The 13,831-nt window shown below is 47.0% G+C and overlaps 1 protein-coding gene across 28 annotated transcripts in view; it reads right to left on the reverse strand.

Annotated features, from left to right (window-relative positions):
• Positions 1 to 13,831, reverse strand: part of LOC117584943 (heterogeneous nuclear ribonucleoprotein R) — a 50,604-nt gene that overhangs the window by 20,331 nt on the left and 16,442 nt on the right. Inside the window, exon 1 of one of the 28 annotated variants that reach the window (XM_034274107.1) lies at positions 7,894 to 9,190. The exons of 26 other annotated variants lie outside the window; for them this stretch is intronic. The gene's annotated coding sequence lies outside the window, so the exon portion shown is untranslated. Of the gene's footprint in view, positions 1 to 5,134; positions 5,775 to 7,893; positions 9,191 to 13,831 lie in introns of those variants that run through there. One more of the 28 variants, XM_034274108.1, reaches the window with a different exon arrangement.

The raw sequence follows: 13,831 nt of genomic DNA on the forward strand, positions 1-13,831 counted from the left end.
TGGCTCCTTTTCTTTTTCGTAAAAATATAATTTAGTTGTTTTTGTTTTTTGGTTGTTGTTTTTTTTTTGGGGGTGTGGGTGGTGGGGGGGGGGGGGGGGGGGGGGTTATTTTTTTTTTGTTCGTTGTGTTTGCTGTTTGCAGGCAGTAAAGTAAGGGACCCGCTCGCTTGGCTTGGTAACTACCTCAATAAATTGTATGTTGATGCCGGCGATATGCGCAAACACACAAACACAGGGAAGAGACACTCATACAAATGTACATACCCTGCCCTGCCCTGCCCTGCACTTGTGCCGGTTAGTTACACCCTCAGCACACTCTGCGGAACGAACAAACCACCCTCCGCTAGTCGGTGTTTTTTTTTGTCCTGTTTTTTTTGCTCACTTTGCAGGGGTGGATTCCAGCATTGGGGTATGGATGGGACATTCTTGGCTCCTTTGCCAAGAGATAATGCCTGGTGTAAGGTTAGTAAATCAGCGATATGACAAATCGCCGTAGCCGCAGCCGCAGCCGCAGCCGCAGCCAGAAAAAACCCGATCGTAAAGAGGAAGACCGATTTAATGCGACTGGAATTCTGACTCTCTTTGAATAGGAGACAAAAGAAAATCAAAAATTGCTGATAAAGCCAAATAAATCGGTTTTGCCACATTTGCTCTGTGCGACCGGGCGGCTCGTCGTCTGACAGACAAAGCGTCGCCAGTGGATGTCTGGGCTAGAATTACAATTCCCATTCCTGCACGAGTCTACGCCTCAACCTCTACCCTTCCCCACCACTTTCCACGCACCAAAGACCGAAGCCAGACGACAGAAACTACATGGGCGCTGTCTGGAGTTGGCGGAGTTGGAGTCAACCCCAAGTCTGGGGTTGCTAGCCATGCCATCGAAGTGCTGTTTGAAGTGTTAAAGTTTCAGGCTTTTTGAAAGGTGAGTTTCAAGAAGCTGCACAAGGGCACACCAACTTTCCCCCAACGAGTGGGCGGAGTGGGCTTTCGTGGCTATTTAAATGTTATTGCCATGGCGAACGGCGACAACAATGTGGAGAGGAAGAGACAGACCAGAGAACCGGAACAGTTGTCGGGGGGATATGTACAGCATTGCTTTGTGTAGTTATTGATTTTGAGCAGCCCCTTCTTTGGGGGCAGATGAACCGACACGGCTAGTAACTCCTTCAGCTAAGCCGATTTAAGGCACACAAATGTGTATCTCGAAGAGTAACTGGAAGTCCAAGCCTGGAGCAGGAGCGGGAGCAGGTGCCGAACGGAAGTGTGGCAAATGCTTCTTGTAATTTATAGCCCCAGACGGAGTGGGGAGAGTGGGTTCTGGGACGGCCAGTTGGCCGCATAAGTTGCAGAATTTATGGCACTGCGACAACGAACAAACTCTGCCGGCAAAAGTGCAGGAAAACTAAGAAAACTAGATTGAGGCAATTTAGATGGATATTAAAAGGGAAGAAATTCAATATAATTTATGGTACAAATTAAAGTGAAAGATTTTTTTAGGAATTTAAAGATTGCTATGGAGAGAGCTTCCGCCACACGCTGGACTCCTTAAATTATCGTTAAATGTTATCAAAGCTACTAGTAAATCTGTTGGTTTGAGTATCACGAAAAACAGAGCAGACACTCAGTCACTTGGTCCTGCAAGGTAATCCGAGACACAGACACAGTTGCGCCCAATTGCTGTTGTCTGTTGCCAAAATCAAAGCTATCGTTGCAATAAGTTGCAAGTCGAGTTGGGCCGAATAAACAACGTGGCAGGCGCGGCAGTGTTGCCAAGAAACCAATCAGACGCTATTTTGTTGGCCACGTCAACAGGGGCACACCAGGCGCCGCCGTAAATTCGGGGTGGCGGTGGCAAAAGAAAATGTTTTCAATATTTGATGCTCACATTTTGTGGCCGCAAAAGTGCACTGCACAAATGAAAATGGCGGCTCCGATTGGGTCTTGGTCTCTTCCGGCCACTGGAGGGTCAGTCACGTGTTTGTCCAAATGGGGCCCTACCGGATTCACTGCATTGCGGCAAGGGAACATCCGGACGGACAGTTGTATGTGCAAACATTGTCTGAAGCACGAGTAGTATTGTGTGTGTACATATTTATGTGCTGTTCCACTTGCCAAAATATCTGCAGGAGTGGGAAAAACAACGTTGTTCGTTGCCTGCAACAGCGAACAGAGGTGGCGGGCAGGGAAAGACACACGCGACAAGCGCAAAATGAAAATTACACAAAAGTTTTCCAAAAGAAGAGAATGGCGTGCTTTTTTATGGCTGTCAAAGATGCCCCCCCCCAGGAGCCAATGCCGTTGCAGGAGCAGTGGCAAGCAAGGAGAATACAAAGAGTGGAATTTGGAGAGTTGGCCAAAAAGGCAAGGCACATTCCACACGATCCTCCGGAAACTAAACTGCGCTTTTGTGTGCGCAACGTGCCGCCCGGACTCGAACCCAACCCCCAACTAAATCCAAATCCAAGTCCAACACAAGCCGAGCAGAACCGAGTCGGGCTGTGCCATGCCCCAAAGTGGCAGGTTCCCCATAGTTTTTCCCGAATTAGAAAAGTGCCGGCTGCAGGCGCCTCTCAATTGCATTGGTCGGGTGGCAAGCCAGCAGGGCACGTTTGCATCTTTTAGTTGTTCTTTAGCATATTTTATTATTTTCAAAAATAGGCTGCTCCCAGTGGCCTCCCGCTGTGGTGCGAGTGTCAACCCAGTGGTTTTGGGTGGGGCAGGAGAGACGACACCCAGGACTACTAAATGGAAGAATATCCTAGCGCTTGGAAATGCCTTTGCCTGTGGCAGAGCACCCGTTGGCTGTGGCCTGAATGTTGCATAAATTGTGTGCAGCGCTAAAAACTAATTGCCAAGATGGGAAGTAAGGAGAAAAAAAATATGCAAGAAAGGAAAATATTCAAAGGGTAGGGACGAGTAGAAAATTAAACAAATAATTAGTAAAAATAACTAAAGATTTTCTAACTTTATCCTAAATTTATTTATGCTTTAGACTAGCAAAATGTGAAGAAAAATCTAAATTGAAATTACTTAACAAAGCGCAAAAGTCGAATGCAAAAGCCAAAACGTGTTTGCCGGCGACTGTCAAGTCGCTCCTCAGGCCAAAAGACCCAACCTGCTTGCCTGCTCGCTTCTTGCCTCCTCTTGCCCCCCCTGGCAGTGCGAGCGTGTTCTTGCTGAGCAAGAGTCATGCATCATGCAACACCCAAACGAAATGAAAGTCGACGACTCCATGCGGCTTTTGGGGGCAACAGCAGCAGAAGCAGCCGCATAGCGCGACATGGAGCGACAACATGAAAATACAAAGGCAGGCGGCGGAGAAAACATGGCGAAGCGCCAAATTATGCGCACATGCACCAGCAGGCGGGGTTGCTGCGGAGTGGGAGGAGGAGGAGGAGACAGACAACAGAAGAAGAAACGGAAGCAAGACAAGAACTGCAAATAATTGCAGCAACGTGTGTGCTGTGTGTGTTTGTTTGTAGTTGTGTGAGAGTGTGGCTCTCTCTCTCTCTCTCTCTCTGCTTTTCTACTGATTTTCCTTATTCCTCTCTTTTTTCCTCTGCCTCTCACCTCACCAAAAAAGAGAGCGCATTGCACTCGAGAGCTTTTGGCGCTTACTGCAGTAGCAGCAGCAGCAGCAGCAGCAGCAGCAAAGCTTTTGCGGCCCCCATGCCTGCAATGCTCGCCGGCCGGTTTTCAAAGCTGTAACTGTGTGAGAGTTTAAGTTGTGCAAGTGCGAATGTTTGTGTGTGGACGCCATTTGGCTGACACGTGGCCGAAATGGAGCCCAGGAAGAGGAGCAAGCTTTCGCTTCCATACCGAATGCAGTGCTAAAACAAATCAAAGGAAGAGCCACAAGAAGTTGAAGCTGAAGAAGATGCGAACGCGAATGCGAATCCCACAAATGCCAAAGCAAGGCAACAAACAAACAACAACAGAATAAGCACACGAACCGAAATTCGCACAGTTCCAGAGGCAGAACAAACCGGTTTGCCACTCTCGCACACACAGCTACTCGCAGGCAGCAATGCTCTCGCACATGCACAGAGTAGAGTAGAGAGAGGGGAGAAGCGGTTCGGTTCCGACTTTGTCTGGACTTTTCTTTATTTTAAGTTCACTTTTTAATGATTTAAGCAGCGGCGTCGGCGTCAGTCAGCGGCGTCGGCGTTGGAGCAAGAGAGAGGCTGAAGGGAGAACGAACACGATGCAAAAGGCAAAAATCAAAATGGTGGACAGGCATGGCAGCATGAGGACCAAAGGAGGCGGCTGGCGGGTGCCAGCAGTGGGGCTGGTTGCCAAAGAGAAGAGGGGCGGGCGGGCACCGCTAAGAGGTAGACTACGACGACGACGCTAGCAGCAGCGTTTAATGCGATTGTGACGACGTTAAATGCATTGCCACACACACACACACACACACACACACACACTAGCACGCGGCACTCACAAAGAGGAAGAAGCAAAAAAACCTCATTGCTGCATCTGTGTGTGGGGCTCTAACTTCAGTGTATTGGAAGAGGGGGCCCACTGTAAGTGTGTGTGCGCGCTGCAGTGTTGAACAACGCTGCCAGCCGATACCGTGGGCGTTGTTGTCGTCTGTTTTTATAAAATATCCGCATCAGAAATATCAGAAAACACCTGAACGCACATAAAATGAATTTCGTTTCATTTCATGCCATGCGTCAGCTGTTTCTCGCCTTTGGAATTCTATATACAATACATATTTAAATGTAGAATATATACTGGGCGCAATTTCTAATTTTTGCACTCACACAAATATACAGAGCGAGAGAGGCGGCATGCATATGTACAAACATACAGCCATACATATATTGTATGTTGGGGCCTGGCTGCATTCAAGAGAATCAGCAGCGCAAAGAGGAACAAAAAGTATATAAAATGCCGTCGCTTTTAGTTCCCCACCACACACATCGGAACGTACTAAACACTCACTCGCACTCACTCTCACACTCACGCAAACGAACACAGTCACTCATACAGATACTGGCACTTGATGGGATTGCTATTGCTGTCGCAAGTCTGTATGTGCATACATACATATAGTATATTCGCACTAATCGCAAACTGCAGTTTCTTTTTGCCAAGTGTATCTCAAAGATACACAGGCCGACGTTACCTTTTTTTGTGTGGGGTTGCACTACAATATTCACAATATTAATTCCCTTCGTTGATTTGGTTTTCGCTCAGAGTTGAACTACTATTTATATTGGTTGGATTGGATTGGATTGAATTGGATTTCTTGGGTTATTGTTGTAATATTTGCGTTGCACAATTTGTTCCTAGATTTCTTGCATTTTCTACATAAAATATTTATATTTACGAGCTAGATACAAATGTATCTATGTACTTTTATGAGATCACAATTGGCCGCGTTGCCGTTGCCGTTGCCGTTCCGTTACGTTTCGTTTCGCATGCCGCGCGCGCTTACCGCCAACATATTAATAAATTTCGCGGTGCGCTCGACGCTATATGGGAATTTCTATTATTTTGGATATTTTGGCAAGCACTTGAATTCCGATTCCGATTCCGATTGCTGCTGCAGCCACTGCACTAACCGCTTCCGAGTGTTTGATTTTAGATATTTTTTTGTTTGTGTTTTTGGGGTCTTGGACTTGGATTTGGCCAATAATTCCTGCGTGTGGCAGCCGCGTTGTAATAATGGCGGCGGACGGCTACGTCACCGGTTCTCCTCGGTTCGGTTCTTCGTCTGACGCTCGCTGCTGCTCTGTGCGCTGCTGCTGCTGGTCTTCCGTCGTCACTTGCCCCGTCCGTCGCACAACAAAGCCCACAAACAACTTTGTGGAGTCGCAGTCGCAGCAGCAGCAGCAGCCGCAAGTCGTAACGAAAGCTGCAGCAGCGACGACGGTGGCGGCGACAAAAATGCACACACAGAGGCAGAAAGAGAGCCCACAGACACTCTCTCTCGCACACAGACGCGCACACACACAGCCCGACAGACGGGCAAAAAGTTTCGCAAAAAAAAAAAGCAGGAATTGAGAGAGAGCGTAAGCTTCAAGAGAGCGCGAGAGCGGGAGAAAAATAAGCAGCGCGAGTGGCAGCAGAATTTGCACAACAAAGCGAATGGCGAAAAAACATGATGTTCTCTCTCACAAGCACACACAGGCATGCAAGCTTGCTCTCTCTCTCCCTGCGAAAGATCGCCGTCGTCACTCCGGTGTGTAGGCATAAAATGCGAAGAAAAAAAACCACGAGCAAGTTTTGTCGCGTGTGGAAGCCAAGTATAATTGTGTTCTTTATGCTGTTTTTTTTTTCTGCGCTGTGGAACGCGTTACAATCTTGAATCTTTTGCCATGAAAAAAAAGTAAAAGCTGGACCTGAGACTAAGCCAAACAAAAGGTTCAATTGCTAAGAAATAGGCTAAAGAATGCACAGTTTTGGCCCCATAAAGTAACTGAAAGATACTCTGGCGACGTTCCACAATGCCATCCACACACACACACGCACACACAAACACATTAGGAACACAGAACCAGAGAGGCAGACAAAAGCGAGGAAAAAAATACAACACAAACTTTGGCCGAACATTCCTTCAAAGGGGTTAAAATGAGCGAAAAACAGCAAAGGCATGAACGCCATGCCATGCCATGCCATGCCATGCCCAAGGGCTGTGTGTAAAATGTAGATGCTGTCTGTAAATTTTTGTACAAGGCAAACCGTCGAATCGGTAACTAAAATAAACGCATACAGTTGCAGCAGCAGGGCCGCCACACACAGATACACGGGGCATACACAGATGCCGATACAGATACACGGACACAGCGGACACACGGACAAAACTGCAGAGAGATTGACCGAACTGGACAGTGGGACAGGGACGAGAGCGAGAGCGAGAGAGAGAGGGGCTCAGACAGTTGAGCGATAGTGGGGAGTGGGTAGGGGTTAAGGACAGAGCCAGGGCCGAAACCAGCGCCCACGCGGCGTATCTCTGCGGCCGGAGCCGACTAGTGGGCTCGCCCAATGTTGCTGTTTTTGTCGTCGTCGTCGTTATGGCCATCGTTATCCGGCTTTTTGGTCATGAACTTGTGGGCTTACTCTCCACCAAGCCCCCCCACACACACAGAGTGTATCCACAACGCCTCCCGCTTCCCACATCACACGTCAAGCACCAAGGTAAGCACAGTGCAGGGCTTGCACGTGAACATCTCAAATGCTTTTTCATTCAGTTCTCTCTCTGCTATAGTTAACAAAAAAATAAAAATTAAATAAGAGCAATTCTCTTCAGCACTCTGCTGAGTAGCAGCATTTGCCTTTCAATCGAAACTGTGTGGCGAAAATATGCAGAATTTATTTACTTTGCGCAAAAAGTTAGAGGAGCTCTCAGGTTACACAGAAGAGCCGGTACGAGTTTGGAAATGGAAATGGAAACCCTGAGAAGAAACAGACACAGTGGGTGCTAACAGTAAAACAGCTGAGTAACCTTAGAAGTATCGAGGGAATTTGTGTGCCAATTTACGGATTATTCCAGGAAAATATGAACCGCTAGCCAGGCTTGGAAAGCCAGCTTAGCCCAGCGCTTCTCAGAAACCCGATTGGTGATTTTAAATAAGTTTTTAAAAGTTCCGGTAGAAACAATCGATCTCAAAAAGTGCATCTAAAGCGTACGTGTGCCAAAATTGCAATTTCAATACCTTAAAGCCAGGCTAAAGGAATATTATAGGAGAATATACCATACCAAAAGTCTCTCAACCAGTCTTCATTTGAAAAGAATTGGCAGATATTCTAGATCTCATATCTTTAAGACCGCACAATAAACATGGAATAAAGATCTATAGCTGTCTATTTACTGAAAAGGTGTGTCAACCAGAGGGCTGTCTGGCATCGTTTATCTCTTTAAATTGGTTTGTTAACACTTACTCAAAGGAATTTGTTTTGTGATGTAGCTTCCAGTCGAGTGTCGAGGTATCTCTGGCTTGGTGTATCCAAATGTGTAGAGTATCCAATTGGCGCTGTAGGTGTGTGTGTGTTAGATATTTAATCCGAAAATGTGCTAAGCTATATTTATGGGAATTTCTATATTTATTTAGTTAGTGTGTGTGTGTGTGTGTGTGCTGTTTCTGTTTCTTTTTGCACTATGCAAAGAACTTCACTGGATTCACTTTGGTGCACTTATAATTACAATATCTAGTTCGGTTTGACGTGTGCGCGCTAAAAGATATTTTCACAACACAACTTTCGCGCTAGACCGCCGACACGTTGCGCGATCTGTGATCGCCGGGAGAGTGAGAGTGATGCAGAGTGCAGCGCTAAGGTGCTGCTGCTGTTCTGTGTACAGTAGAGCGCCAGTACGACGACAAGACTGATGATGATGATGATTATGACGACAATGATCAGTCACCGCACTCAGTTCTCTCTCTCTCTTTCACTTTTTGCTAAAGAATGCAGTCGTTCCTTTTCGTCTGCCTGCCTGCAGTAATTGCAATCAGCGTTGCATTCGCCGCCAAACTGATCGCCGACGCGACTCTCTTGTGGCCTTGTTGCTGGGGGCTGCTGCTGCTGCGACGATCGCTGTCTTCTGCCCGCTGCAGCTCGGTGCAGGAAGTGCACGACGAAGCTGCGTCGTCGGCCGGAGAACAAGTTACGAGCTCTCTGCACTCGCGATCGTTTCCCGTTCTGCAATCGGCTGCAGTTGCTCTCTCTCTCTCTCCACTCTACTGCTCTGAGATTTGCAGTGCGTTGCTCTCCCTCTTTTTTTGCTTCTTGCTTTATGCTTTACTGGGGCGTGTACCCCGCTTGTGTGCGAGGGGAGCTTGAGCTTGTGGGGGGAGGGAGGGGGCTTGAGCGAACGTTGCAGTTGGTCCAGAGCCGTGCCGAGTCGTTTCAAAAGCTTTCGAGCTGCACTTTCGCTGGCACTCGATCGGGTTCGCGCGTTACGTAAAGCGTGTTCAGGAGTTGCGTTTAAAGCTTTTGTATGATATGAAGGAGAAGGTGTAGGCACATCACATTGACATTAAATTGCAGCTTCAATTGCAATTGAACTGTTTCGTTACGTTTTGCTTTGGGGCTTAATTTTGATGGAAATTTAATTTAGTTTCAATTTGCTTCGTTGCTTTTGGCTGCTGACTGCGTTTTGGGGTGGTTGACTGAAGACTGGCACCGATCCAATCCCTGGTACAATCCAATCCGAAAGTTGATTTGCAAATGCAGTTTCTCGACTGTAGTGTGTGTGTGTAAACGCAGTCTCCACTTGTGTGTGTGTGTGTGTGTGTTGGTAGCAAAAGTCGTTTGCTCTCACTGGTTAAATATTTAATTATATAACTTTGATTGTTTTTTTGTTGTTTATTTCGTGGGCTTCTTCACTTGATGATCATAGTTTCCACTTGGCACGGAATAGTATTCAATATGCACTTTTAGGTTGAAATTCGTTGTCTTCATTCGATTGCGATTTCGATTTCGATTTCGATGCCTTCTTTGTGTTCAGGTTGTGTTTGCTTGTGTTTGTTCACTTGTTAGAAATTGATAGGTTTTGTATTTAATTTTAATGCATTTCCAGACATGTCGCTGCATTTTCGCGTGATTTTACAGTTTGACACGCTCGCCCATAGACACACTCGTAGCTTATCCGTCAGTTGATTATTAGCCTATGACTGCGTATTAGTATTTATTTACTTTTTATAATTTATTATTTATCAGGGATTATCGTAATTAGAAGCGTCGTTTGCTTGTGATCCTTCTTCTCTCACTGGTGCACTTAATCATATTAGAATATTAGATTATTGGAAAAGATTTACCGCTATTACCGTTATTATTCAATGCAGCAAATAAAGAAAAAACTTAAACAAAAACTGGCAAATGTTTGCTTAAATCTTTAAACACTTATAACAAGAAGTTTTGTGGTAGAGACTGTGACTGTAATAATTTCAAATTTCTATTGTTAGATTTCGATTTCTTTTGCAATTTTTGATGGGGTTGGTCGCTGATGTTGATGATGGTTGAAGGTTGAAGGTTGAAGGTTGATGGTTGCCGGCTCTATTGCTGATGTTAATCCAAAAGTGTGTGAAGACGTTGTATGCGCGGACTCCGTGTTTTAAATCGTTTTCGTTTTTTTGCCAAAAGTAATAATAATTTTCCAAAAATTTGAACTGAATTTGAGTTGAATTTCGGTTGATTTTGTTCTGAACTACTGCTGATGGCCGGTTGCTTTAACCGTTGGTGTAAAAAGTTCCAGATTTGTAATTGCAATATTTTCGCATGGTCGTTTGCGCGTCCGCGATACTTGCGAGTGGAGTGGCGTTGAGATACAGATACAGATACCCGGCTGGGTAGTCACTCAGCCTAGGTCGCAGTCGCAGTCTCTGTCTCTGTCTCAGTCTCAGTTTGTTCTCAGTCACCGTCTCCGTCTCCGTCGTCGCCAGGCTACAGCTACAGCTACAGCCACAAAAAAGCTTGCAGCTACACGCACACAAATGCAAATTACTCTCCAGCACGGAGAGGGAGAGAGAGAGCGCACAACACACACACACACACACACACACGGAGAGAGAGAGCAAGAGCGAAGAGCGAAGAGCCTTCCTTTTTGTTTTGTTTTTCGCATTCGCAGCGGCAGGCAATTGCATTTGTATTGCAACTTCTCTCGCATCTCCACACACACATACAGCAGGGCCAGCTTGTGCATGGGAGAGTCTGCTTTTTGTAGTTCTTCGCCCCAGCAACCACCCAGCCACAGTCACAGTCACAGCCACAGCCTTAGTTGCCTTCCGTCGCCGCTCTCTCGCTCTCGCTCTCTCTCTCTCTCTCTCTCTCTCTGTGGATTCCACTGTCTCTCTTGGATTTTTACACATTTTTTGTCATTCCGATTGACCCCTCCAGAGCCGGGCTGAATGGATGCCACAAGATGCTGAACAAAGTCGCGACCGCCGATGCGTTTTGTCGCCCTCTCACTCTCCGGGGCTCTCTCTCTCTTTCTCTCTATAGTGTGTGTGTGTGTGTGAGGCATGTTTGAGGAACATTTCAATTAAGTGCGATTCTTCTGCTCCCATAGCATAACGCCGGGCAATGGCCAATCCGTTTTTATGATCCACTCGCTTCACTCGACTCTGATTGCCTCCTGCCCCCTGCCTGTGCCGCCCAAGTTTAATTAACTCGGGAGTCACGGACAATGCCGAGCGACAAGTAAAGCGTATCTAGATGCCACCGATAAGATCTATTCTGTTCTCGCTCTCTCTCGTAGAATCGCATTTTGCCAACTCAATTTGCCAGCCAGCAGGTGCGATGACCCTCAACGGGCGATAATGTTGTGCATACATTTGGGAATAGATTTGATTTGAGACGAAGATGGCATTTGGGAACTTCCAAAAGCTGAGCTTATAAATGATAAAAAGCAGTCCTTATGTGCTCCAAAAACTCTACCAAAATCTGAGTTCGTTCTATAAATATTTCTAAGGTCAAGCGTAACTTCAAAGGGATCGAAAGGCTTTGCTTTCCTTCATTTGTAGGGCAGAAAACGAAAGCCAAAACGAAGTGAATGCTGGGCAGGAGAGGCTGAAAGAGAGAACGAAGCGAGGAAACCGCTGGCTGCCGATGAGCATCAGCATCAGGAGCATCATCAAGGAATCGGTGGCATCATCAGCCACGATGGTCCAACATCAGGAGCAGCATCAGCAGCAGCAGCGGCAACCAACAACAATGTCCGTATCTGTGGCGATAACGCAATTTTTATGTTGAATCCTGTTTTTATTCCCACAGTTTTGCGAGGCTTACATCTGACGGGGGACGTGGCGGCCCCGTAGCCACGATGTGGCAGCAGCGGTGGCAGGGGCAATCACGGGCGCATGGTCATCATCAAGGCGATCGCTCTGCCCGCGTCGCTGCCTTGGTCTCAAAATAATAAGATGACATCCAACACTTCTGTGCTGCTGCGGCTGCGGCTGAGACTGAGACTGAGGCAAGGGGCACACAGCAGCTCGTCGCTCGGCAATGGCCTGGCCTGGCCCTCCCCTAGCCTTACCCCCATATGTGCTGCTGCTGCCGTTCCCCTTGCAACCCCCTGCCAAGCTGCTGTCGCCACCGCCGCCGTTGCTGCTGCTGCTGCTGCTGCTGCCAGCCGCAGTCCGTTCCAAATATTTTTATATCAAAAAAATATTCCCATTTTTTTGGCTCGCATAATAAAACTTTTTCTGCATGCTTTTCGTTTCCTTCGAGATGCCAGGAGAAGCAACAACAGCAGCGACGCAGACAGCAGCACTTGGCTGCCACACAAAGGAAGATCACCTCTGACGGCGACGCAAGGACTTGTCTGCATTCAAATGAATGTAGGTAGAGGTACAAGGTACGAGGTACGAGCTACGAGTCCAAGTACTCATCCCCATCCTCGTCCTCGAATGTACCTGAACCTCTCCCCGACTCTCGAGCGGAGGATGGACAATGTCCAGGGGCCGAAACTTATTGAGCTCCGCTGATATTTTCAGCTCTTCTTGTTTCCTTTGCTTTTGTTAACCCTCTCTCTGCACTCTCCCCCCCTGTCGCACTTTTTATTGCTGGTGGTTGCTCGGCGGTCTACTTACTGCTCCTGTTGCTGTACCAACTTTTGATTGTGGAGATCTTTGATGGTTCGAGTGAGTTTAGAAATCTTCTAGGGGGCTATAAGCCGCGTGGGTGCGACCATGGTGAATCTCTGCCCAGAGATAAATCTGAGTGCACCTCTCCTTAAGCCATTTTGGTGCTGGCTCAAGCTGTAAGCATAGTTTTCTCTGAGGTCCTCGCAGGAACACAGGAAGTGGCTGACCAGCCGCAGCGAGCCCACAAAAAGGGAGGAAACTCAATGCGACATTTGCATTGGATGGAACGTTGCTTTTTTATAAGTTGATTTTGATTTGCGTACTTCTTTTTCTCTATCTTTGTATTTAGGTTTTTTGTCGGACTGGTTCGTAGCGTCTAAGTTTTTTTCTTTGCCGATGGTTCCTTTTTTTGCCCGGTGGTTTTTTTGTATGGGTTTTTGGCAAAAGAAAGGCGGTCGCTTGACCATCTCCTGCTCCTTGCCTTGGCCATTGTCTGTGCCGCGGTGTCACCTTCGAGCTGCCAAGGAGCAATAGCCAGAGCAGAGACAAGACACAAAAAGCTAAGCAGAAAAGTACACACCGAGGAAGGAGCAAGCAGTATCCTTTTGTGATATATGAGTAAGTTGTACCTGAAGGATGCGCTGAGCCATTGAGCACACACACGAACACACACACACACACACACACATACAGGGGAGGAGACGGTCATCATTCGAAGCTGGCTGGCTTGGAGTTTATCATTTGATATCGAGCACAGCGTGATTATATTGTGGATGAAATAAAATGGGCAAGGGCTGAGACTGAGGCTGAGGCTGAGGCTGAGGCTAAGGATGAGCCCGATGACCGCACCCGTGGCCTGGACAGACTGTGCACCCCTCGCACACCCAAAAGATCTCTCTCGCAAGAGAGAGGGAGAAAGAGAAAGAGCAGCAGCCCTCGCTGATCGTCTTGGGTCGTGGTCTTTGTCTTTGTCTTATGGCCATGGCTGGTGGGAAAATTTATCTAAATTGTCGATGGCGTTCTGTTTTTTTTTTTTTTTTTTGAATTTGATTCTTTTGCAAAAAGGATTTATCTTTCTTTGAGTTGTTTTTTTTCTGTATTTATTTTTTGTGTCATATTGTGGAATGTTTTGTCGTCACTTTTGGACTGAAAAAAGGATGCAGCAAAAAAAGAGCGATGCGCCAGTCCATAAATTAAGCCCCGGGGCAGGATCAGGAGGGGACACGCAACTGACAGGCGACCCAGGCGATCGATGCGAGGAAGTGGAACAACAAAGCGCTGCCAATTGGATGAAGGTG

This window comes from Drosophila guanche, unplaced genomic scaffold (assembly GCF_900245975.1).
Source record: "Drosophila guanche unplaced genomic scaffold, DGUA_6, whole genome shotgun sequence".
Classification (NCBI taxonomy): Eukaryota; Metazoa; Arthropoda; class Insecta; order Diptera; family Drosophilidae; genus Drosophila; species Drosophila guanche.